The 27,601-nt window shown below is 38.2% G+C and overlaps 1 long non-coding RNA gene across 1 annotated transcript; it reads left to right on the top strand.

Moving 5' to 3' along the window:
- The first annotated feature begins 10,810 nt into the window (after nt 1-10,810).
- LOC122049080 lies at nt 10,811-11,448 on the top strand. Its single transcript, XR_006130812.1, has 2 exons — nt 10,811-10,857; nt 11,214-11,448. It is a non-coding gene; the product is annotated as an uncharacterized LOC122049080 (long non-coding RNA).
- The last annotated feature ends 16,153 nt before the right edge of the window (nt 11,449-27,601 follow it).

The raw sequence follows: 27,601 nt of genomic DNA, 5'->3' as shown, positions 1-27,601 counted from the left end.
AATCTTGTGCCTTAATAGTTAAATCAGGATTGATAATGATCCTGCCCGAAAGTTGATGAGATGGAAAGATGGGGATGTGGCACTCCCGCTAACCGCCTATAGACTTTGCTCGGACCTGGAACACAGATTAAATCAGTGTCGAGCCAGGGAAGGAGTCCCTAGTGTTGGCCTTCCGACGCTCAAGTCAGTCACTGGCGATGAAGTAGAAGGCAGACCAAAAATGAATAGTAGAGAACATAGTGTCTTGCGTATTACGTACCTCCGTCGATGCTTGGACCCCCCTTATATAGAGCTCCTGTAGCGTGCGTGCATGCTCCCCAAGGTGGGCATGCTTTCCAAAGTTTTCCCTGAAAAAACTTGTTAGTAAAGTGTCCCTGACACAATACCTTAACGGGTCGAGCATGTCTCTGAAGTGACAGTGGAAGCTTCCGTCGTACGATCTTCTGACTATCTGATGTGCATAGGTTTTATACACTTGTTTAGCATGTTTTGACGTGCATTCCTATATTTTATGCATGCTTTATCTATGCATTTTCATACTCCATGCTTTACTTTTAGCATATTTACTCTTCTTTGTTCAGAAATATGCTCTTGTGCATTTTCTATCTACAGGAGTCAAATTTGGAGAGGAAATGTTGTTTATGGAGAATTTGATCAAAGAATGAAGGAAGTCAGCGCCAGCCATGTGTGCCACACGACCATGTCAAAAAAAAAGGAAGAAAAATGGTCTTGGTCGTGTGGAGAAGACCGGGTGTGCAGCATCAACAGAAGAGGGGGATGACATGGCCGTGTGGTATCACACGACCATGTCACTTTTAAAGCAGAATGAGAACATGGCTGTGTAGATCTACACGGTCGTGCAACTCTTCCAGAGGCCAAGCATTGTCAGGCCGTGTGTGCCACACGACCGTTCAACCTTTCCAGAGACCAAGATTAACACGATCGTGTGTGCCACACAACTGTGTGAGCCATCTAGAGGTGAAGCATGGCACGACTGTGTGACTCTGGCCGAGAGGTAAGCAACCGAGGTCGTGTGAAGTCCACACGGTCATGACACGGGCCGTGTGGCGCCCAAACCCCCTGCTCTATATAAAGGGTTTCTTCCTCTTCCTTTGGGGAGATCTAATCTGAAGGTTTTTCTCCATCTTTTGGGTGTCAATCCGATGATCTAAGGATGTCTCCATTCCTGATTCGACTCCAGTAGAAAGAATTGGTTCCAAAGATTACTCGTCGTCTCTAGATAAGCATTTCTTTTTTATCTTCTTGATTTGGATCGAAATGTTTACGATCTTCTTGTCTTCGGATCTTTCCCCTTGTTTCATGGAGTAGATCTTCTTATCTAGGATGGAGGGAGTATTTGTAATGTGAATTGATATATAAATTCAAGAATTTGCCAACTTCTTGTTTCAATGATGTTGTTTTGTTTTGTATCAATTCAATCTTGTATGGATTATTGTGTTTGGATCTAATTACCATTCTTGATTGGATGCTTGTAATACTTGTGGATCTTGTAGAGAAATTCTCTAGATTGTATGACCGAGGGGCGTCGTGACAGGGCTTCCCCATTAACGAACATCTTAGGGATCACCTTGAAGGGTGAAGCAAGAATCTATAAAGAAGTGAGATAGATAGATGAGTCATTTCCTATATCTTGATGTGAATTGATTAGTGATGTGTTTCCATGTTGTATGACCGAGGGGCGTCGTGACAGGGCTGCCTCACTAACGGACTTCATAGGGATCATGACTATTTAGTTGCTTAAGGTGTAGATATAAGTCCCTTGTCGGTGTTTTCTGCAAGCGATAACCGACACCTTCTTACAAATGCATGACAATTGAGGATATGATTGGTAAAATCATTTTACATTGATAAGTATTACAAAGAAACCAAATCTCCTAGAACTTTCATAAAACCTAGTTCTTGCATTACTTTTCTATTTTCATTTTCTAGTTGCTTTTAGTACGTGTAATTCTTAGTTGATTGTTTAGCTAATTCACTTTGAGATATCTTTAGTGGTTATAACCAGCCCCTGTGGATATGATATCTTTTATATTACTGATGACATAATCATGCACTTGCGGTGATGTAACACTATCCATGTCCGGTGTCGGCGGCACCAACTCCCAAAAGGATGTCGATGGATATTAGAGGGAGTGCACTGCTAGGCCAAGCGGGTTGGTGGCTTGGCCAAAATTTTGCCGCTCTAGTGTCCTGTCCGGTCAGCCAGAACCTTGTTACTCCTGTGTGTGTGTATACTCGATCGAAGTTTCACTTTGCCACTGTCGAGACCTCCTGCCAGGCCGAGCAAGGTAGCCGCTCAGCCGAAGTTGAACTCTGCCAATGTCGAGCTCTGTTGTCTGGCTGAGCGGGGTAGCCGCTCGGCTCGACTTCTGCACCTCATCTGCTCCTTCATTCGGCATCTAATAATCTATTGAGCGTCAGTCATTTGACACCTCCCACGTGTCGAACGTGGGATTGGACTAGAACCTTCTCCCCCCGGTCGGGGCATGATTGCCCGACCGACCAATGATATCTGAGCATTGATCGCCTTGACTTTGACCTCCACCGTGGAAGTTATCTTCCACGGGGTGGGACCCCTCATCATCATCGCATTACATGCCTCCCCCTCAAGTCTAGTAGAAGGAGACTACAAGTCCGACTGACTGGATAATTGTCTAAGAAGTTTTCCACCCAATTGCCTTCAACACTCCTTAGTTTCTGATCGGGATAACGTGGCGCAACGGTCGGCTATATGATCGTTCTTTGCCAGTCGACCTGTTGAATCTTGTTGTTCGGTCATAGGTCTGCTCCTTAAGTCGATCGGCACAAGGAACATTTATACTTCTGTTGTAATACCCACTAAGCTTGTAAGATAAATATATGAATGTGGGATTTTTCCTTAGAAAAATAATAGGAAGCGAGTTGAAGCAAAAAGAAATAAAATGAAATAAAAAGAAGATGAGGTCAAGGATTGAATCATGAACCTCTTATATTACATTTCATAGAATTAATTAGTAGAAACCAATTGGGATAGAGAGAAGATATTGATAGCAAAGGAGGGAAACTCATGATAAAGGTAAGAGTAAAAGCTAGTCAAAAGAAAACAAGAAAAGAGCAAGAGAAAGGCAATTTGCCTTCCTCCCTTTCTCTCCCTCTTCCTCTTTGATTTTGCCGAAAACTTAAAGAGGAATTAAGGGGATTCATTCCCCCTCATTTCACCATGAATGATGAGGATAAATAAATAAATAAAAAGAAAAATAAAATAGAAAAAAAAGGCTAAGGAAGAAGGAAAGCAAAAACTAAGTTTGCTACCTCTTCCCCCTTAACATAAAAGGGAGCAAGAAAAGAGAAAACTATTTTTCTCTCATTTTCTCTCATTCATCCTCTCCCTCACCGAGAACACCACAGTCCCCTCTCCTCCATCTTCGGCCCCAAATCCAAGGTTTTCTCCTAAGAAAGTCTAAGATACAAGGAGGACAAAGTAAGGGAATCAAGGGAAAGGAACTAGAAGAGGAGGCTACCTCTTCCATCACCATACCTTAGATCCACAAGCGAAAAGGATGTAAGCTTCCCCTCACCTGTGGTACAAGGTTTTTTATGTGATTTTTGGATTTTATAAGGATTAGAAAACCTAGAAAAGAATTTAATAAAATTCGGCTAAGAAAGGGTTTTCAAATCTAGGATGGTTTAAACAAATCCTTATTTCATGATATTCTTTCTATGCTATGTAGGAAGGATTTTCTTCATGTTTTTATACTTAAATGATGCTTGGTCAGAGAAGTACCTAACCCTAGAATTTCGGCCAAAAATATGTTAAGGAGGTTAGGGAAAAATATTGTTTAACTAAACTAGTACAAAAATTTCTCCCATGAACTACTAAGGGTTTTTATTGGTTTTCTTGCTTGAAAGTTACTTGGAACCAAAGAAATCCATTTATATGTTTCGGCCAAGAAAAGGGCTTAGGGTTAGGAAGACCTTTAAATTTAAATGACCATGTTTGTATGATAGAATATAGAGTTCTCTTAAAGAATTGCATGTTGTACATTACTAGAAATTCATGAACTCTTATTTTAGATTTTTGGCTATGATAAGATGGATAGTTTAGAAAAGCTTGAACAAAATTCTAATATGCTCAAGACCTCTGTGATATTATGATATGAAAGTTGTTTAATGCTCTTATGTTTAAATTGAGTATAGAAAATTAGTTACATGATATATGACATGTAAGATCACAAGGGTCCTAGCTTGTTTATGAACCAACTTTGTATATGATGTTCTTAGTAATTTTTGCCATGAAACTTACTTAGTTTTTCCATGCTTTAGGCTATTTAAAACCTAGTTTAGAGATGGGTAGGTTTCGTCCATGAGGAAAAATAAAAGAAAAAGGGAAAGAAACCTAGGAAGCCTAAGACACAATTCACATGTATGTTTATTATGCTTGTCTTTATACATGCTATGAAACTTGTATAATTTATCATGCTTTTAGGCTATTTGAAGCAAGTTTATATTCTGTGAGTTTCGGCCAAGTAGGGTTTAAAAGACCTAGAGGCCTTAGAAATGAAACCAAATGTGTTAAAAGTGCTTCTTATGAAAATAGGATAATGTGTTGATTGTGTCACATGCTTGTATAATTTTTCCATGACCTAAATGGACCATTGTATGTTTCAGCCATGAAGGAATAGATGCCTTAGAAACCCTAGAACAAGAATTAAATATGCTTATGTCACTTTACATGGAATATGATAAGTAGAAAGACAAAGTTCCCATGCTATATGTTGTTTAATGACCTAATTGAGGCTAGGGTAAGTTTCGGCCATACATGTTGTATAATGTCTTGTTATGAATTTATACATGATGTTAGTTCAAGTTCACATACTTGTATGTTTGTTTTTAGCCCTAATGAACACTTGTTAAAAGTTTGACTATGACATATGCTAAGGGCTTGAAGGACTTAGGAACTAGCTCAATATGCTTACTATGCTACTTGGAAAAAAATGCTATAAATATGGTTTAAGGTTTCCATGCTTTCATGACATTTGAGACCTTGTTTATATACTGATAGGGTTCGGCCACATGAGTTTAAGGACTTGGAGAACTTAGAAACCAAGTTAATCATGCTTATAATGCTTCCTATGAAATTTATGTGATGATGATTTAGGTTTCACATGCTTGGAGGTTGTTTTTACCTAAATTGAGACCTAAGGGGGTTCGGCCATGATAGGAACCCAAGGGTTTAGGAAGCTTAGAACCCAAGTTAACTATGTTACCATGTTTCTTATGATAGTATAATCACATGATATACCCTTATGCTTAACCATGTATGTTTGTGATTTATACCTTTTTATGATATGATATGTGGATAGAGATATGCATGTTTTAATGATATGTTATGTGCTAGAAATATGCAAGCTTTAATGATATGTTATGTGCTTAGAATATGCATGCTCTTATGATATGCTATGTGAGTAGAAATATGCATGCTTTAATGATATGCTATGTGCTTAGAATATGCATGTTTTTATGATATGCTATGTGTTTAAAATATGCCTGCTTTTATGACATGATGTATGCCTAAGTGATGCATACTTTTTATGATATGATGTATGCCTAAGTGATGCATACTTTCTTATGACATGATGTATGCCTAAGTGATGCATACTTTTTATGATATGATGTATGCCTAAGTGATGCATACTTTCTTATGACATGATGTATGCCTAAGTGATGCATACTTTTTATGATATGATGTATGCCTAAGTGATGCATACTTTTATGACATAATGTATGCCTAAGTGATGCATACTTTTAAGCTATGCTATGTGACTAAATGATGCATTTTTATACATGCTATTTTACTTTGTAAGGCTTGTACCAAGGGTGGACTCCTAATCAGTCCCTAGGCCTTGCTTTGTGATCTGGGCTAAGCCTTGCTTTGTGATCTAGGCTAATAAGGGATGGGCTCCTTAGTACACCCCTAGGCCTTGCTTTGTGATCTAGGCTAATAAGGGATGGACTCTTCAAGTACGCCCCTAGGCCATGCTTTGTGATCTTGACCTAGTTCCTAGTATGATTCAAGATTTGCTACCTTGGATATACTTAGGATGCGCGCATCTATGTTATGTATCTATGGTACAAGCCGGGGCCCTAAATATGTTGATATTATGTTCAAGTATATATATATGTAAGAAGAAAATGGTTTTAAAAGATCATGAGACATACACATGTTTTTCGGATACATGTTTTTAAAATCATGATGCATATAATCTATGATTATGTTATGTTGAGGCTATGATTTAAGATATGTCATGATATGATTATGTTATGTTTCATGCTATGTTTTAAGAGATGATATGCCATGATATGATTATGTTATGTTTCATGCTATGTTTTAAGAGATGATATGCCATGATATGATTATGTTATGTTTCATGCTATGCTTAAAGAGTGTGATATGTTATGACATGACTAGTTATAATGTTTGTTATGTTGCATGATATGCTTAAAGAGTATGATATGTTATGCCATGACTAGTTGAGATCATGTTAAGTTGAGACATTATTTGATTATGTGCTAATTGTTGGTTTTAGTGAGTAGGAAAGGAACTTACTGAGCCATGAGTGCTCATAGCTTACTTTCCTTGTACCACAGATAAAGGAAAAAGCTGGATGAGTTAAAGGAGCAGCAGGAGGGGCAACGAAGATGTGTGTGGCGGTGGCTAGGCAACTAATTAAGAACCTGCTTTAAAACCTTTAAGAACTATGCTTTGGTTTTGTGAAATGTAATACAATATGGGTGACTTGATGTTAAGTTTTTATTTATTTTGCTACCATGTTATGAAACCATGTTAGTGTAGTTCGGTTTTAATTAAGTTAAGAAAAATAATTTTAAGTCTTCCGCTGTAATACGTACATAGAGTATCGTAGCCCCGTCCCTTGTTGTCAGCAGGGAGGGCGGGCGTTACATCTGTTAAATCTTTTCTTGGGCTTCTCTGGGTGAGTGCGATCCTGGCTCACGTCACCCAGATTTTTAGGAAATCGTGCAAATCTCTTCGCATTAAGGCTGAGCACATCCCCATGTCTTTTAATTGCCCTCATTAAATGTCGGCTCGTGGCGATACGCCACATGTCACACCCACTACCACCGCACGCTTGACGTGACAGGTGTATATGCGCGGGCAATGTGACGTTTGGCGGTTCAAATTCAACGACCTGATCTTTACCTGGGTTTCCGAGACCTAGATTGGACTGCTCCAGTAGGCTGACCCCGGGGTTTATAAGCATCGCCTACTTCATCTTTGTTACCCTGTGTCATCTTTGTTTGCAAGCTTCTCGGTGACACTGCGATCTACTCCATCTCCCCCTTTCTCCGACAACCTTCTGCGATCTCTAGTATGCTTCTTTCCCATTGCACCTTGCGTTCTTCCTCTATACTTCCCCATCTTCGAGCTTTTTGGCGTCTCTTAGTGTTCCGGCAATAATTCTGCTAGTAGGCTTCCTTCCCTTCGCATCTCTTCACCCTCCCTTATTATTGCGATGGCAAGCTCCTCACAGCCTCCCATCGGCATCCCTAAGCTCTGATACACCTCTACCAAGTACCGATTTGACGTCGGCGATGCTAAGATCTTGACTACTGCCTATGAATTTCCTCCTGATTATCAAGTTTTTCTTCCCTCTCCTTCCGATCAGCCAACTTCTCCGCCGCCCAGCTGCATTTGTTTCTTTAGGGAACAGTTTACCACTGGTCTATGGTTTTCTATTCACCCCTTCTTTCCCTCCGTATGTAAGTACTTCCGTATCTCCCTTCATCAATTAGTGTCGAACTCCTTTCAGCTGTTGTGCGGGATAGTGATCTTGTTCTACCTGCACGGCATTCCTCTCACCCCCAGATTTTTCATTACTTTTATTATTCAAAATTGTCCAAGCCGGGGACTTTCCTTTTCCAAGCCCGAGTGGGCTTGGTTTTCTTTGACAAGATGTCGACCTCCAACAAGCATTGGAGACAATATTTATTTTTTATACGCCTTCCCGAGAGGCCAGACTTCCCGACCCATTGGCAGCTCGAAGTGGTGAATCAACCTCCCTTGAAACAGTACAAGAGCCGATTGGACTATCTTAACGCTGCTTCCATGCTGGCCGGTCAGAAGTATGACATCCACAAATTATTCTTTGGAGGGTGTCCTCTACATCTTTGACCTGAGTCTGATCCGCACCCAGCTTCCATCTAGCCTAGGTATGTAACTTCTTCAATCCTTCTTTTGATTCTAATTGATTTTTCTTCCTCTTTTGTAGCCGAAATCATGCTACATGCACGTCTAGCTGGCAAGGAGAAGCTTGCGGATGCCACAATCAATGTGGCTACTGTGGAAGAATTGGAGAGCCGCAGCCTGCAGTTGGTCGGCTCACAAGAAGAGCCGCAAGATGAGAGCGAAGCGGCTCCCATCTTGGTAAGTGGTGGAGCGACTGGTGGCTCACAACCTCCTTCCGAACGACTTGCGGTTGTTCAAGTTGAGGAGGCTTCGAGCTCAACTGCCTTAGGCGAGCCACTAATCAGGTGCAAGAGACGCTGAGTGGAGCCTTCATCATGCTCTGCATCCTCCGTGGTGTGGTCCGTCGAACAAGTTGAAATGTTGACCGCCGCTCTAGTCCGAGAGGCGGCGGCTCCTACATCGTCTGATCGGGCTCTCTCCCTATCTGGTCTGCCACAAGGAACCATCTGCACACTGCCAGTGGCCTTCATGCCACCAAAATCGAAGGTCGAGAAGTCTGGCATCCGTCCGACATCTTCATCACGACCGTCTGGGCGAGCAACCTCTGCACAATCAACCCCGAGTGGCCAGCACCATAAAACGACGGTACTACATCTACCGACCGAGGAGTAGCGCAAACCTAGCGCTGAATCCTGAGCTCCCAAGCACCGATAAATCATCCAAGGGTCGCTCGCCCAAATATGGGCTGATGCCCAAGCCCGTGCAGTGATGATGCCTCTAGGGGTGCTCACGGACAACCACGCCCAAATGTCTACTGGGATAAGTTGCATTTTCATAGTTTATTTCCGATCAGTGCTTATATTCTCTCTGTTACTTGTAGTACTGGATGGAGAGCCTGTCCATGTGCCAAAGGTTCGCATTTTTGGAGGAGGAAGTGAAGAAACTGAAAGCGTCGAGCGGCCAATCATCCTCGTCTCAGCGGTAGACAAATGCTGCAATGGCTAAGCTGAGGGATGACCTGGAGATGAGCAACCAGCTACTAGAAGCCGGGCGGGGAAAAAGCGCAGAACATGCCACTCTGCTGGCTCAACTCGACAAGCAGGTCTGCACCTTCGACAACAAGATCGAGTCAGCCAATGCGAGGAAGCTTCAGGCCATCGAAGACCTCGAACCAAAGAATAAGGAGACCCAAGCTCTATCTAAGAAACTTAAGGAAGCTAAGGATTTTTTAGTCGCCGAGCGGAATAGTCGGTTGGCCGAAGAAGCTGCCCTTCGTGACCATCTCTCCGCCAAAGATAATGTGCTGGCCAGCGCGAAGGACGAGCTGGAGGCCTCCGAAGCAACTTTGAAGACTTACCAAGATGTCGAGGCTGGCCGGTTCGAGATTATGAAGAAGAACTACATCTGCTCGGACGCTTTCAACGACAAAGATGCTGACCGGGCACTTCGCCTGTTCGACCTGGCGATCGACGTGATGATCGACCAACTCAGAGAAGGTGAATACCTATCGGTAGCTCTGACCAGCAACATATTTAGCCGGGACAAACTTACCGCGTCACTGTCTGATGACACCTTAGATTATCTCGAGTAAGGTTGAGAGTTCCTATAAAAAATTTAAAGTTTTAATGAATGCTTGTTCGTTCGGCCAAGCTTGATCTCCTTGTATTTGTTTTTTTTTTCAACTCATGGCCTCGTGACTCCTTTGATCGTCCATGATTAGTCTATCCATCCAATCAATCCTTTTTTATCTTTAGAGTTCATTATGCACTACTAGAAAATTGGGATTCTACAACACTTAAAAGACAACATTTTTTTTAAAAAGCGTTGTCTTTTTTTTTTAACAACGCTTATTTTCTTATTAATAGACAACATTTTTTTAAAAACCGTTGTCTATTAGTGATTTTTATGGATCAAAGACAACGCTTCTTAAAAAGTGTTGTCTATAAGCATTTTTTTAGTGTCTATGACAACGATTTTTAAAAAGCGTTGTCTATTGTCAAGCCCTCATCTAAATCTAGATTAATATGAACCGTTGGATCAAGTAAAGGGTAGAAAAACTTTAGATTTAATTCGGCACCCACTTATCTCCCGAACGCCTATCACCCGAAACTCCCCTCTCCGTCCAACTTTGTGACAGGATCTCCTCTAGGGTTCGCACAGATCTGGGAAGATCACTATCGCTCGGCCCTCTCCTCAACTCTCCTCGCCTCTCTATATGCCTTCTTCGTCACCCTCTCTGTCATTTCCTCTAGCGTATGAGAGCTTCGTGAGGCTATCGACGGCGCCGGCCGTGCCTGATCCCATGGCAGTCGCACTGTACTCTTTGTCGATGAGATCCACCGGTTCTCCAAGTTCTAGTAAGACTCCTTCCTCCCTGCCATTGAAGATGGTTCCATTATTCTCATCTGTGCCACCACCGAGAGAACCCTAATCTCATTTTCCAATTGTCTGAAATTTTCTCGCCAGCGACGCCATCGCAGCCTCGAAAGCTCGCGTCCTCGCGAGCTCTGCAGTTCACGGGATCGCGAGTGTTGCTGCCTGCCGCTTGTAGCCTCATGTGCGCTGTTGCCTGCCTCTCGCGAGTGTTGCTGCTTGCTGCTAGCAATGTACAGATTTCTATGGCAGCTTTCATTCTAACTTTAGGATCCATGGTATTCCCAATTTTGAATGTGCTACGTAGTATCTTTGATACACAATTTTTTTTCCTGTCTTACTTTTAATAGAACTAAAGTCATAATTTGGTTGAGTTTGTAAAGATTGACGCTGCTAAGGAAAACTACAGGAAATATCAATGTTTCCCTCAATTCACCAATGAATGGTGAAGTAAATGTGTCTCTAGATATTTTACAAATTTATGATAAATTGTCTAGGGTTGAAACAAGGCCAATAGGAAATTTCTTTGATTCCTTAACCTGCTCTTATTGAGTGCTTATTGGGTCATGATGAAATGTAGAAGTATCTATTACTCATTTTGCATGCTAAATATTTGTCTTATATGTGTTTGCAGACTTGCACTCTAAATTGACTCATGGGCTTTCTTAATGTAGTTGAATTGAGAGCATCAAAATATTAATCATCAAACATGGATCTACAATGACAGTATATGAAAGCTGGACATAAAAATGAGTCAAAAAATATAGCAGATCCAAGGATCTACAAAAGCTGGACATACGAAAGTTGGACATGGATCTACTTCTGGCTCTACTGAAGTAGTGATCAATCCTCTTATTAAAATGAACAAGGAAACATATAGCAGATCCAAGGTGTCCAAGAGCAGTAAGATGAAGCTAAGTACTTTTGTTGCCCACAACTGTAAATTTAGTAAAAACTTTTTTTTTTAATTTTCTGATTATGATGGTGGCATGCAGCATGAATTATTTGATATTATGAAATGAGTTCATGAACCACAATTGCTTTAGCAATTACACCTACTAAAGCATTCAGTATCCATAAATTCACATCTCCTCTTTTATCCTCCATATAAGAGTGTTCAATAGTGATGTGGATGCAGAGGAATCATTCCTATAAGGGTATGATTATATTTGAAAATCTGGTTAGACCATGGGATTAACAAGAGCCAAGAGATGTTTATGGAAGTTGCATTATTTTATTAGGTTGTTCTAGCTGTTAGGCAAATTTATGCAGTTCAATAATGTTATAGTTGTTGATACATTCATTGGACTTGAAATTTTATACAACTCATCGTTTATCAAATTAAGATGGACTTTGTAGTGATCTAATATGACACATTCTCAAGATGACAGAAACTTTATTTTGTTTGTGACAGCTTCTTTTGGTCGACTGCTTTCTTGCTTGCAAATTTGCAATTTGTTTCTTAAGATGCAACATGTTGTTCAGCAGTGATTTTCTCAATGCCAGGTATAACCACCAATCTGATGACTACTAACTCAATAAATCAATATTAATTGGATCATTGATTGACCATTAATTATTTTATTTATGAGTAGTTTAAATTCAATATAAAGAGTTTTGTTAGTTAGGTGGCAAAGCGTAATAAATCTAGTCATTGTCAAGTGACTCAGCCATACCCCATCAAGTTTTTCAATTGGACCTAAATCCTAATCCCCTGCTGAACTAGTCCATAAGTCCTATTGATATCATATTTTTTTTAAATTCAATTAAAAAAATACTTATTTATAGATGAATTTTTCAAAGTAGACTTTTGGAATTCTTTAGTTTACTTCCATGTACTAAACTGGAACAAATTAACTCCAGGGGTACTATTTCGCATGAGTTAGCTTAACATTTTGCTGCAATGTTTGAGTAGCAATCTCCATGTCTTATAAAATGGTCAATGAAAATGATAGAGAATCTTGAATTAGTATTCTGTATCTAATTTTCCATTTACCACTAATCATGAAAATAATCTCGCTAATCATGCAAAAATTAGTGCTATAGTCATGATGATATCATATTTTGGTCACCATCCAACATATATGTGATTCTTGATTCTCTTGTTGGTAGTTGCCAATATGATAGCTCTTTAGGTGATTGATTTATCTCACTTTCATAAAAAAAAGTCAAGTTTTCTTTATCACTGGGAATTCTTTTTCATCATCATCTAACTTCACCATCAAGGCTCTTTACCAAACGGTTTATCAATCTACTTAAACATGCACAAGATGACATTCTTGACTTGAATAAAGCTGCAGAAACACTTGAGGTGAAGTATATGTTGTTTGCATAATTCTTCTTCTTTTATACATAATTAGAATTTTACATGTAGGTGCAAAAGAGGCAGATTTATGGCATCACTAATGTGCTTGAAGGGATAGGATTTATGCCAATGCTGCAGGTATGACTCATCATTGCTTTCTTGGCAAAATCAAATAAACCCATTTTAAATCTTCATGTTTTGAGTAAGTTGCTGTTAAATTTTTTGCTGATATACAAGATCATCAAAGTTTGCCTAATATTTTCATCCCTTTAAACAGAAGTTGAAAACCTAGTCTCGCAAGAATGCCAGTTGGATGAGTGCATCAGGTTTGGTTCCAATACTAAATGTAGCTTCTATCTACTGATGCCTAACATGCTATAATATGCATAGTGTGCATAAATGTTCTAGTTTTAAAGCAAAATGCAAGAAAGTATGAGTGTGTTCACTGAAGAAGAAAGTAATCAAAAGTATGTTATTTTTTTTCTTGCATTTGCCCACATATGTTGCTAACATCTACAAATGAAAAAAATGTTCTGTTACTTGTAAAATTTCAGGCCGCTTTACCTGACCAAAGATGACATCAAAAGCAACAACTATATGTTATGTGGCACTGCATCCGAACCTCAGGGGTGTGACTGAGAAGTACTTCAACGAAGAACTATCAAGAAAGCTTTAAGCGAGAAGATGGTTAAAGTTAATGATTAAAGAACATTTAAGTCAAGAGGATAAGTAGCATTTATCAAGATCCTTTAAGTTCATGCAATAAGATGTAGTCGATAGAAGTAGTTTTGAGTGCCTTCTAATTAAAATTTCTTTGTATGTAAGTAATTATGTTTATTATAGAAGTGTAAGAATGATAATTTTATTGGAGTGTATACTGAAAGCCTAAGCTTTGTAAAACATTCATTATGAATAAAGAGTCACATTTAGTCAAATTGTCTACATTTAGTTGTAGTTGTTCAATTAATTTATATTGTAGATAACATAGTATGTGGTGTCACATGCAGAAGATAATGTTATCAGTACCTTATAAATTATAAACAGTAGCTCACGACCAAAATGGAAAGGAACAAACCATTAGAAGGTCGTAGTGTAATTAGGTATTAGTTTATCTTGACTATATAATTACACTAGTACACTCAGAGTGTATTGAGTAGGACCATTTGAGGTCGTTTCTTTTATACTGACTTTATAAAGGAACAAAGACCTCAGTTATTATGGAAGTGTGTGCTCTTAATCCTAATATAATAACAAGCACATATATTTGATATTTATTTCTTTAATTTATCAATGGGTGAGATTTAGTTCGATGAATCAATAAACCCGATAAGTTGGGAAATGGTATCGCTTATAGTGTGTGTTGTTGATTATAGAAGGAAACTGTGTCCTAGAGATACTAGGTTGATAATGTCCTCAAGAGGAGCTCATAAGGATTGTCATGTTAAACCCTGCAGGTGGACTTAGTCCGACATGATGATAAGGTTGAGTGGTACTACTCTTGGACTAAGATATTAATTAAATGAGTTGTCAGTAACTTACTTATTTAGTGGACATTCGATATCTTAAACAAAGGGAGACTAACACACTCATAATAAGAAGGAGCCCAAAAATGTAATTTGGGATTGGTGCGGTAGTTCAATAATAGTTCTCTAGTGGAATGAATTATTATTGATAAAATTAAGTTGTGTGTTCGGGGCGAACACGGGATGCTTAATTTTATCGGGAGACCAAAACCAATTCCTCCTCTCGATCCCTATCGTAGCCTCTTATTTATAGAGTACTATACCCACCTATACCCACCTTCTACACCCACCCATAGGGGGCCGGCCAAGCTAGCTTGGGAACCAAGCTAGGGCCGGCCTAGGTATAAATTGGGGTGGCCGGCCCTAGCTATAACCCAAGCTAGTGGGGGCCGACCAAATTAAATTAAAAAAGAATTTTAATTTTAATTTTTATTATGTGGAAGAAATAATTTATTAAAGAGAATTAAAATTAAAATATCTCTCTTGTAAAAGATCTATAAAAGATTAAAGAAAGAGATTAGATCTCTTTCCTTATTTGTAGATTGGTGAGATGTTTTATTTTCTCTTTAAAATTATCCACATGTTGATAAAATTAAAATTATAGAAATTTCTTTTTATCAACCATGAAGATATTTTTAAAGAGAAATTTTAATTTTAAAATTTCCGGAAACAAATTAGAAAGTTTTAATTGTTGATTAAAACTTGTCTAATTTATCTCTTTTAATGTGGCCGGCCATTAGAGATTAATTGGGGAAATTTTATTTTATTTTTCTCAATTAAATCATGTCAAGGGAATTAAGGAAATTTTATTGTAATTAAATTTCCTAATTTGCCTAGGCCAAGGAATATAAAAGAAGGGGTGAGGGTGCCTTCACAAGACACAACCTCTATTATTTCTCTCCCTCTTTTATTCCTTGGAGTGGCCGGCCATCCTCTTCCTCTCTCCCTCTTTGTGGTGGCCGAAACTCTCAAAGGCTTGGAGCTCTTGTGGCGGCCGGATACTACTTGGAGAAGAAGAAGAAGAAGAAGGAGAGAAAGCTAGCATCTCTTGGAGCTTAGTTGGTGTTTTGTTCTTCATCCTTGGTTAAGCTTTTTGTGGACGAACCTAGCTAGGAGGAGAAGAAGGTGGTTGGTGGTTTCTCATCTCGGAAGATCATTGCCCACACAACGTCCGAGGTTAGAAGAGGAATACGGTAGAAGATCAAGAGGTCTTTCTAAAAGGTATAACTAGTAATTTTTCTTTCCGCATCATACTAGTTATTTTTGGAAATAATACCAAATACAAGAGGCTTACGATTCTAGAATTTCGAATATGTTTTTCGATGTTGTGTTCTTTTGTTTTTTCTTTTCCTTGTGATTTGATTGTTCTTTTCGGTTAACCTAAAGTTATTTTAGGAAATTAAATATTAACTTTCTATAAAAGGTTTTGTCTAGTCGGTGGTGGTTGCTCCCATATCCAAGAAGGTCATGTGCCTCGCCACGTCAGTACTGGGAACCGATTATGGAAATTAATATTTAATGGAATTAATAACTTAAGGTGATTTGGGTCGAACGTGTTAAGTTCCGCAGGAGATCCAACTCAAAACCTAAAAGAACAAATAGATTAAGTTTTGGATCAAACGTGTTAAGTTCCGCAGGCGATCCAAAATTTAATTTAAAAGAACACATGGTAGCTAGGAAAAGGTTCAGACCTTTGTACAAAATTTTTGTACAGTGGAACCTCTAGGCTTTCCGAGTAGCAACCAACAAATTTGTATATTTATCTTGGTTGTTTATTTAATAATATGTTGTTGATTGAAGTAGATTCGTTTTCATTTATTTATTATTTGTCTTTGGTATTAAAAGATAATAGTTTAAAACCTCTTGTCCTTTGCTAAGAAAGACAACGCTTTTTTATACATTGTGAAAGTGATGTCTTTGCTAAAAAAAAGACAACGTTTTTTCTATGTTGTCTTTAAAAAAGACAACACTTTTTATGCGTTGTCTTTAAAAAAGACAACGTTTTTTATGTGTTGTCTTTGCAAAAATCGACAACGCTTTTAAAGCGTTGCAAAAAGCGTTGTCTTTGCTATAAATGACAACGCTTTAAAAGCGTTGTCGTTGAGCAGACTTTTAACAACAGTGCCTTTAACAACGCTTTTTCAGACACAAAGACAACGCTTTAAAAGCGTTGTCTATTAGCTTTTTTCTTGAAGTGATGTTTCTGCGAACTTCCGATCAGCCCTAGGAGTCATTTGAAGCATAGTCCCAAATGGTCATTGTATTTTGAAAACCTCAAGCTTTTGAATAGCTCAGGTTCACGGCTAGCTATTCATCGACGCTTGCCCTCTCACTGAGCCAAGGGTTTAAGGTCGCTGCTCGACTATTAAGGAAGATTAGGTGAACACTGGGGTTTAAGGTCGCCGCTCGACCTTTGATGTGGTCCCGGGTTTAAGATCATCACTCAACCGTTGATGTAGACCCGGGTTTAAGGTCGTTGCTCGACCGTTGGGGAAGATGAGAGTTTAAAGTCACCGCTCAACCATTGCTGAAGATAAGGGTTTAAGGTCACTGCCCGACCATTGATGGGCACTAGAGTTTAAGCTCACCGCTCGACCATTGACGGAGACTAGAGTTTAAGGTCGACACTCGACCGTTGATGACGACTAGAGTTTAAGGTCGCCGCTCTACCGTTGATGACGACTAGAGTTTAAGGTCGTCGCTCGACCATTGATGACGACTAGAGTTTAAGGTCACCACTCGACCGTTGATGACGACTAGAGTTTAAGGTCGTCGCTCGACCGTTGATGACAACTAGAGTTTAAGGTCGTCGCTCGACCGCTGATGATGACTAAAGTTTAAGTTCGTCGCTCAACTGCTGATGATGACTAGAGTTTAAAGTCGCCGCTCGACTGCTGATGATGACTAGAGTTTAAGGTTGCCGCTCGACCGCTGATGACAAGTAGAGTTTAAGGTCGCTGCTCGACCGTTGATGATGACTATTGTTTAAGGTCGTTGCTCGACCGTTGATGATGACTAGAGTTTAAAGTCACCTCTCAACCGTTGATGACGACTAGAATTTAAGGTCGTCGCTTGACCATTGAAGGACACGCATCTCAAGAGGCCTTCACTTTTTATTCATATTTTTCCCTACAATCGGGAAACATACAAAAATACATGTATTCACTCGCGCACCTCTCATCCGACCCCAGAAGGGTTGGAAATGATTCGTGTTCCATGGCCTCCCGAGCTACCTTCCCTCTTCATTCTCCAAGTAGTAGGCGCCCGAACGGAGCTTCTGCATAATCTTGGAAGTTCCCACCTATGGGGCTTCGAGCTTGATGACGTCGTCGACTGACTTCACTTTCTTCCAGACAAGATCACCAACCTGGAAGGACCTCGGGATCACCTTCCGATTGTAGTTATGTTTCATCCGTTGTTGGTACGTCGTGAGCCAAACAACTACTTTCGCCCGCTTTCGTCCACCAAGTCAAGCTCCATGAGCCTCCATTCGGCGTTTCCTTCATCGTAGTATTACACCCGATCGGATTCTACTCCAATCTCCATAGGGACAACTGCTTCACCGCCATATACCAAGTGGAAGGGGGTTACATTGATCACCTCCTTCGGGGTCGTGCGAAGGGCCCACAACACACTAAGAAGCTCATCGACCCAGCTGCCTCTGACGTGGTCGAGCTGAGCGTGTAAAACTCTGAGGATCTCCCCATTGACGACTTCGGCTTGTCCGTTTCCCTGGGGGTAGGCCATTGGTGTTGGCCTTTTTACATCTCACGTGGCACTCCAAATTAATAAAGATATGAACCCATTTAAGCTAAAGAAAATGCGTGTAGTAAGGAGTCCCAAGTCGTATTTTTCCAAGGGCAACTAGTGAATGTATGTATATCCTAGAATTGATTCAAATTGAGTTATTACATCAACAACGTCAAACTAGCACTTCCACTTAACTTGCAATTCAGATTGAGTTCTTCTAATAAGATCACAAACAGATTCAAGTAAGGTTGATCTCCTCTAAACATTATCACCTCCAATTCATCAAATTAGCATCAATTAAATTTAGATTCTAATGCACCATTGAATCAAACAATTCAACTCCATCTTTTCTATTCTTAATCACAGTAACAAGTAAACTCAAAGATTCAATCGAACTTGTAGGTACCTAAATATCATCCAATTCACAATTACAATCTAATTTGACAATTAAACTCAAAAGCCCATTCTCAATTACAATGATCAGAGGTAACCAATCAAAACATCAAATTAAGCATCCAACACTTAGACAAGATCATAGTCACAAAGATTGAATTGCTAACTAAATCACAAAACCCTACAAACTGCTAGTATCAGTATTGTAAAACTAATCAGAAATTAGATCTGAGGTTGGGGTTTGTAAGCAAGAAATTGAAATCAGAATTGCAGAAACTCAAACAAGAATAGAATGGTAAAGACAAGAGATCAGATCTTCAGATCTGAGCAACGACATGGCAAATTCAGTAACATTTAAAAGAAAACAGAAACCCTAACATTCCTCAATCCAAATCCGGATCAAACTCCTCTCAACCTGCAGTGAAACAGATGTGCTATTGGAAATCTCCCCTCAAACACCCAACAAACGATAAACAAGCTTCCAACTTATTACCAGATGATGCTCACGGCTCTTGGAAACCTCCCCTCAAGCTCCCATCTAACTGATAATCCCATTGACTGAAGAAACAGAGTATGAACCTATGATTTGTCCAAGCTAGATCGATTGATCAGATCGATCCACTTGAGTTGCAGAATGAAGATCGGAAGAAGATCTAAGACTCAAAGAAACCTCCCTCTGAGCTCAGTTGGATACGAAGATCGCTGATCGAGAAACCTCCCTCTCACAGGATTGCGGCAATGAAACAGATTCAAATTTGCACCGAGAAATCTCCCTCTGCCGCTCTCTGATCACTGGAAGATGGACGTTTGCAGCTCGGATATCGCCGTCGGTGAAGAAATTAGCTCTAAGATCTGCGGAAGCTTCGGCGACGGAGAAGATGAACCGTGGTGGAAATCGCGAAGCCGATCTCGTCAACACTGTAGCTTCTCGCAGCTATTTAAATCCTCCCCTCTCTGATCGGACAACTGTGATTTCTCGGAGTTTGATCAACGGTGGAAAACAGTCTAAAATCCAATCCAACAATACTGATCTTCATCTATGGTCTAGATCTGTTCCTCATTAGGCCGGATGGACCAGATGCTTGACGGATGGCTCAGATCTCTCCGATCTTCAATGAACGGTCCAAATCGATCCAAAGCTTGATCGCGTCGTTTAGCCCTAGATTTGAGCCCAAGTGTGGCCTGATCTGATCGGGTCCATGACCCTTTTGATGCCTACAAAATAATAAACAAATATTAGCATCAAATACCATGAAAATAAGCAAATTTGCAATTAAGTCCAAAATCAAATGTAATTTATGAAATGTAGAGTAATCATGAGTTTAAGATATGAAAATATCATTAAAAACATGCATTATGAATCAAGATAATATAGCCAAAATCATGATTATCAAATCCCCCACACTTAGCCTTGGACGTCCCGTTCAAGTCAAGAAAACCTAAAATCATCTCCACACAAATTTCCTAGCAATACCTAGAAGATAGTAAAAGGTAATTAACTAAGGTCATCTTAAAGATCATCAACAATCATGAATATAATCTAAACAATAATCAATAGGTATGGAAGTTTCAATCCAATTGAAAAATTAAGCAAAATGCAATCTCACAAAGGATTTACCTATTCTAGCTCTCACACTCAAAACATGTATTAGTGGAGCTCACTCAATGTCACTCATAACATTTCACTACCATAAGCTTGCTTATTTTCTAATTCTCCACCACTATAAATATAACATACATGAATCAAAAGGATTTTATCAACAAGAATTGAAATGGAATCAAGAAGAACAATGAAAGTGAATGAGATGGCAAAAGAAAAAAGTATCAATGAAGAAAATGAGAGAATTAGAGTATTGGAGGAATATACTTGATGAGTTGACCAATTCGATGTGAAAGGAGATAAATACCATTTGTCGTTACCACTTCAAAACATCAAGCTAACCTCTCCTTCAATTTGAATGCAAACATAGAATCTTGATACTCTTTTGATGTGTCATTTTTCCAAAAAAAAAATTCTTTCTTCACTGTTTTCCACTTCATTCCATCACTTTGAAAGCTCAAATAATCTTAAATCACCTCATGGAGAAAAGCTCCCTCCCCCACACTTAAAATATTGGACGTCTCGAGCAATTAAACACCACATGTTTCCAATGTATTAACACTCTTGAAGCCAACGTTCCTCTTTCTGCAGATTTTTTTTTTCAGTTTCTGCTCTCGAACCAACTTCAATTTCAGAAATCAAATTCCCCGCATCAACTTCAGAAAAATGTATAATATATCTGCAATTCTAGTTGTTTCATTTGAATCTAAAATGTACTACAATTTCCTAACTACAGAATGGGCAAATTCAATTTCCTATTTTTAGCTTCAAGTTCTCAGCTTCAAGATCAAATTTATCCAGTAGAATCTGATTCCATTAAATCAGTTATGCATTCACAGATTTTGCAGAACTCAAATTCTATATTGTTAACAACTCACAACTCCTCCTTCTCACTTAGCTTTTACAAAAGCCAACAGGGTTCCATTACAGAAATCTGATGCTCAGATACAGAACAACAATGATTAACTCTGGAACTGGAAAAGAACACAGCTGGATTAGTATGGAGATAGAAATCAAATCATTACAACTATTCCTGATCAACAAATGAATTTAAAAGTTGGCACAAATTCATTATTGCACTTCATCAATTCCAAAGATGACAAAGGATTCACTTCTCCATCTCAATTCCATTCAGCATTCGATTGTATAATGTATCAATCCTATGAGGTAAAAACTTAGCTGGAATTCAAAGTAATTTCAGCTTGTATCAGAATTTCAGGAACTTCACTATGGAAGCTATTTATTCATCTTGTCTTCATTTCTGCAGCTCTTTAAACTCTTAATTCCTACTGCCTAATTTTTTCTGAATTCATCTTTCAAAGTCTGATTTTTGATACACTTTTGGCACAAAATTCAATATCCTACACATTCTAATACATTCAGCACATCATCAATTCAAGACTTCAAGTTAAGATTTTCATGCAATGTTCAAATGAACAATCCACCTCTCTCTTTCATGCATTAGTGATCCTTTGTTGTCCTGAATTGGCATGAAGAATGCACAAGCAACTTCAACTTGCTGAATTAAGTATCAACAGTGAATACTTAGGGTAAATTTAGCTTGAAGCATACAATGTGATCAAAGGAACACAGCTTGATACCAATTAGATTACATTTGATTCCAGAATTCTGCTCTCAGTATCGTCTCTTTCCTCTTCCACATTCTGAACTTGACCTGCAGTAGACTTAACCTCATTACTACAATATCAGAAATCAATTCAGCTTTTACAATATCAACAACTCAAATATCGAATTCCAACTTAATACACCCATTTAATCAATCCATATTTCAGAATTTCAAAATCCGCACAGCCTTCATCTCTATTCACTTACAACTTTTCATTTCTAAATTGCAACCCTGTATCTTCACTGATGAATCCAATGGACACAAAAGGACATGTACTTCTTCTGAAGTATCATTAGAATAAAACAGCAATAGGATATAGAAAACATATGTTCAACTTGATACATACATCACATCTCAAAAGTCTGATTCCATTCATTCTAATTCATTTGGAATTTCATTTTTTTTAACAATCAGTTCCATCTTGAAAATGTATATATATTACATATCTACCCTTAAAACTTTCCATTGAGTAGTTGAATTCCTGTGAGATTTCATTTACCAATGGTAATTATTGCTGTCCAAGATCAGTTTCAAGAATTAATTCTATATTTTCAATCACAAGAGACTAGAGAAGAATGAAATGCTAGTTGTCTTTGAGTAGTCAAGAACTTCACTAAGTCTTCCCACTTATCAGTAACTTGCCACACAATCCAGGCACACAATTTGACAAGGTTGATACATCAAGTACAGCAATAGACTCTTTCTGTTTAGAAGCTCGCGACAGGAAAGCATTTTCAACCAGTTTCTGGAAATCGAATCTAGAGATAGCAAGGCATTGAAGTTTTCAAATTCAAGAAATCAGATTCTGAACTGATTGAGTATTGTTGCATCTCAGAATTCAACTCATCTCTAATAGATTTAAGTTGTGCTATACAAATTATATTAAGAACTAAATTTTTATTATTGTTGTCCAGAAACAGCAAACTGTCTTGGCACAAAACTGGAATTCCATTTCAGCAATCAGCTTCACAAATATCTGCCCTTTATAAAAGTTCAAACATCCTGCTTTGTATTGAGTTGAGCCCTACACTAACTTGTTGACATTTCCAAATTGCCACATATAAATTCAGAGCACTGGCAATCGATTCAAGGAAGTGGTACACAATTATGATACTTCACAGTTTCAAGGGCTATATTTTTTTTTCCTCTTATCAGATCTCATGATATTCCCAATTTCAATTCATTGAAAACTTGATCCACGCCACAGAATCCCAGTAATGAACTAACAGTTCAGAAATGTATAGCTGCATTGACAGTTTAAATAGAAGCTTTTGCAGAACTTTGAAATTCTAATTTGATTCAGAAAATGGCTGAACATGATGAACCATCCACACTTCCATAATCTTCTAGAATTCGATGTGGACTTTTCAAATGTTGCCTCGTCAATAGGAATAAATTTCAGAATCAATTTAAAGGAATCTACTTCAGTCCAGAAATCAGTTTCAATCCCTTTTATAACTAGCACTCATTATCACTTAACTAAATATGTGCATCTCTATTGCATTGTTGGAAAACCAAATCAAGCTTCATTGAACACCTACAGTAGTCTACTGCAGTAAATTCAGCATCAATCAGTAGTACAACTGAAAAATTCCAGGTTTTGCATCCTTGTAAATTAACTTCAACTTCCACTTCCTGAACTCTTCAATGCCTACAATTTCTTTTCTCACTGATTTGAAAATTACAAGGAAGAATTAGCTCATCATTGGCACATTGATTCCACAACTTCTTCATTTTCTTCAAACTATATATTTTTTCCTTGAGTGGATTAAATCCTTTCTTCACCAAGAAAAAAAAAGTCATTCAAAAATATCTAAGTATTCCACCAACAAGATCAAAATTAAAGAAAATGAATCGATCCCCTTGAACCATTACAAAATCTTCAATATTTCTAAATATTTATCATCTCATCATTCCTCCCCCACACTTAAAACTTTGTCCATCTTGGCAATTAACTCATCAAGAATTCAACCAAACTCTCAATAAAAGAATTACAAGCAAAGGTGAAGTGAACAATGGTTAAAATACTAGATGAGAATGTTTCAAGAAAATTATGAGGAAGGAATTGGAAAGTATGAGGGGAAACAAAATTGAAGAAATCCTCAATTTCCATGCACACAAATGCTATTGTGACTTTGAAAAGAAACTAAGCAAGTTCTAGAGTTTCATTTGCTATGAGTGCATGCCACACAAAATAAAATAGTGTTTAGGCTTAAAGTGGTCCTCTCTAGGTATTTTTTTATATGCAATAAAGCTCAATTGATCAAATTGAAATCAACCACCATTTTAACCAATATCATGTAAGTAGAATATCCAATCATGTCACATGATCTAAATTGATGATCAAATTTAAGAAGCTTTTACCATCTTAAAAATATTACTAGAAAATTCCCATGAAGGATTTATTCAAAATAAAATGCTATGTACTAAACAAAAATGCAAAGTATTGAAGAAAATTGCAAGTGTAACATATGAAACTAAGGAAAGTAGCACAAAAAGAATTTATTAACAAAACATGAATTAAAATGCAAAAGAAAACGAAATTGGAACCAACTCCCCTTTAATTCCAGTGGTCGAAGAAGATTTAGCAACAAAATCCACACCGGTAATGGAGTACTTTTGGTTGCAATCAATTTCTTTTTATTTACCATTTTTCCATCAAAAGCTTTTTCTGGAGGTCAGAGACAGTTCAGTTCAAGCATCCACTCCGGGAGCTTGTATTCTCCTACAACATCATTAAAAGACAATACCTCCTATACACATGTGGGATAAAAAGAAAATAGGAGAATATTAGTGTGGGTAGAAAATTTATCAAGAAATGAATCACAACTAATGAAATCAACGAATGGTACCTCTATTGAATTTTCTGAAAAATCACAAACAAAACTCACCTTGTCATCTTGATAGGTACCTAGAGTGGAGATTGTTACCTCCTTTTCATCATTATATGGCTCAAGCTCTGGTTCTGGTGAATGTTCATCCTCATGTAGTGATTCTTGGGTGCTTGGCTCCACAGCACAAGTCCCTACACTTACATCTTCAATTCTTGGTGATTCTTGAGGTAATGCTTCCAGTAAGCAATCCCCTACACTTAAATCATCTTCAAAATAAATTCCTGCATCATTTTCAACATCTAGAGCAACATCATTAGTAGAATCAAAAGTATGATCTTCTACATCATCACAACAATAAAAAGTACTTAAAGAATCTAATGAAGAAGTAGATGCAGTGTCAGGCCTAATAAGAGCTCCACAATCCATCTCTTCAATGGCGCTTTGTGTTTGTAACTGATGAATGGATGATACAATCTGGTCCAAATGATTCTGTATATTTTGTATCCTTGAGAATTGTTGCTCTTGATGCTCACTCATTTGTTGCATAATCTCTCTGAGTTTCCATGTTGACTCATCCATCTGAGGGTCATTTTTTTGAAAAGGTTGTGGCATAAAATTTGTTGAAACTTCTTGAAACCCATATGAACTTTGGTAAGCTGGATATGGCTCAACAAATGATCCTTGTACACTTTCATACCTGAAACATGAATTATCCACCCAATTAGCATTAAAACCATCTGAAAATGACTCATACCTATTTTGTTGATCCATGATTGGGTAAATTTGATATTCAGGATGAAAATACTGATTCTCCATTCCACCTCGAAAATTCTGAAAATATGGATCCATGCTAAAGAAATCTCCTGTTCTTCACTACAACACTAAAAATCAAGATTAGAATATTCAAGAGCATAAAGTTTCAAACGCATGGAATTATGAACAGTAAAGGTCTTAATAATTCAAGAACAAACCAACATGAAAATACAAAAAGAATTAAGCAATCAAATCAATCAATATGCTAACAAAATAAATCAATCAAATCCATTGCACATTTTAAAACAAACACACACTACTAGTTAACTTCCCCGGCAACGGCGCCAAATTTTGGTGTTGTCCTTTTTACATGTCACGTGGCACTCCAAATTAATAAAGATAGGAACCCATTTATGCTAAAGAAAATGTGTGTAGTAAGGAGTCCCAAGTCGTATTTTTCCAAGGGCAACTAGTGAATTTATGCATATCCTAGAATTGATTCAAATTGAGTTATTACATCAACAAGGTCAAACTAGCACTTCCACTTAACTTGCAATTCAGATTTAGTTCTTCTAATAAGATCAAAAACAGGTTCAAGTAAGGTTGATCTCCTCTAAACATTATCACCTCCAATTCATCAAATTAGCATCAATTAAATTTAGATTCTAATGCACTATTGAATCAAACAATTCAACTCCATCTTTTCTATTCTTAATCACAGTAACAAGTAAACTCAAAGATTCAATCAAACTTGTAGGTACCTAAATATCATCCAATTCACAATTACAATCTAATTTGACAATTAAACTCAAAAGCTCATTCTCAATTACAATGATCAGAGGTAACCAATCAAAACATCAAATTAAGCATCCAACACTTAGACAAGATCATAGTCACAAAGATTGAATTGCTAACTAAATCACAAAACCCTACAAACTGTTAGTATCAGTATTGCAAAACTAATAAAAAATTAGATCTAAGGTTGGGGTTTGTAAGCAAGAAATTAAAATCGGAATTGCAGAAACTCAAACAAGAATAGAATGGTAAAGACAAGAGATCAGATCTTCAGATCTGAGCAACGACATGTCAAATTCAGTAACATTTAAAAGAAAATAGAAACCCTAACATTCCTCAATCCAAATCCGGATCAAACTCCTCTCAACCTGCTGTGAAATAGATGTGCTATTGGAAACCTCCCCTCAAACACCCAACAAACGATAAACAAGCTTCCAACTTATTACCAGATGATGCTCATGGCTCTTGGAAACCTCCCCTCAAGCTCCCATCTAACTGATAATCCCATCGACCGAAGAAACAGAGTATAAACCTGTGATTTGTCCAAGCTAGATTAATTGATCAGATCGATCCAATTTAGTTGCGGAATGAAGATCGGAAAAAGATCTAAGACTGAAAGAAACCTCCCTCTGAGCTCAGTTGGATACGAAGATCGTTGATCGAGAAACCTCCCTCGCACAAGATTGCGGCAATGAAACAGATTCAAATTCGTGCCGAGATACCTCCCTCTGCCACTCTCTGATCACCGAAAGATGGACGTTTGTAGCTCGGATATCGTCGTCGGTGAAGAAATTAGCTCTCAGATCTGGTTTTGGAACGGAAGCTTCGGCGACGAAGAAGATGAACAGTGGTAGAAATCGCGAAGCCGAGACTGTCGACACTATAGCTTCTCGCGGCTATTTAAATCCTCCCCTCTCTGATCGGACGGCTGTGATTTCTCGGAGCTTGATCAATGGTGGAAAACAGTCTAAAATCTGATCCAACAATACTGATCTTCATCTATGGTCCAAATCTATTCCTCATTAGGTCGGATGGAACAGATGCTTGACGGATGGCTCAGATCTCTCCGATCTTCAATGAACGGTCCAAATTGATCCAAAGCTTGATCGCGTCGTTTAGCCCTAGATTTGAGCCCAAGTGTGGCCTGATCTGATCGGGTCCATGACCCTTTTGATGCCTACAAAATAATAAACAAATATTAGCATCAAATACCATGAAAATAAGCTAATTTGTAATTAAGTCCAAAATCAAATGCAATTTATGAAATGTAGAGTAATCATGAGTTTAAGCTATGAAAATATCATTAAAAACATGCATTATGAATCAAGATAATATAGCCAAAATCATGGTTATTAGCCACCGATGTGAAGGCTTGTTGGATGTCATAGCCCTCGCACCACTCTTTGAGCCCCTGACTGGTAAACTGTCTTCCATTGTCTAAT

The sequence above is a fragment of the Zingiber officinale genome, chromosome 2B, assembly GCF_018446385.1.
Source record: "Zingiber officinale cultivar Zhangliang chromosome 2B, Zo_v1.1, whole genome shotgun sequence".
In the NCBI taxonomy this organism is placed as follows: domain Eukaryota; kingdom Viridiplantae; phylum Streptophyta; class Magnoliopsida; order Zingiberales; family Zingiberaceae; genus Zingiber; species Zingiber officinale.
This window is presented reverse-complemented; position numbering and strand designations above follow the sequence as displayed.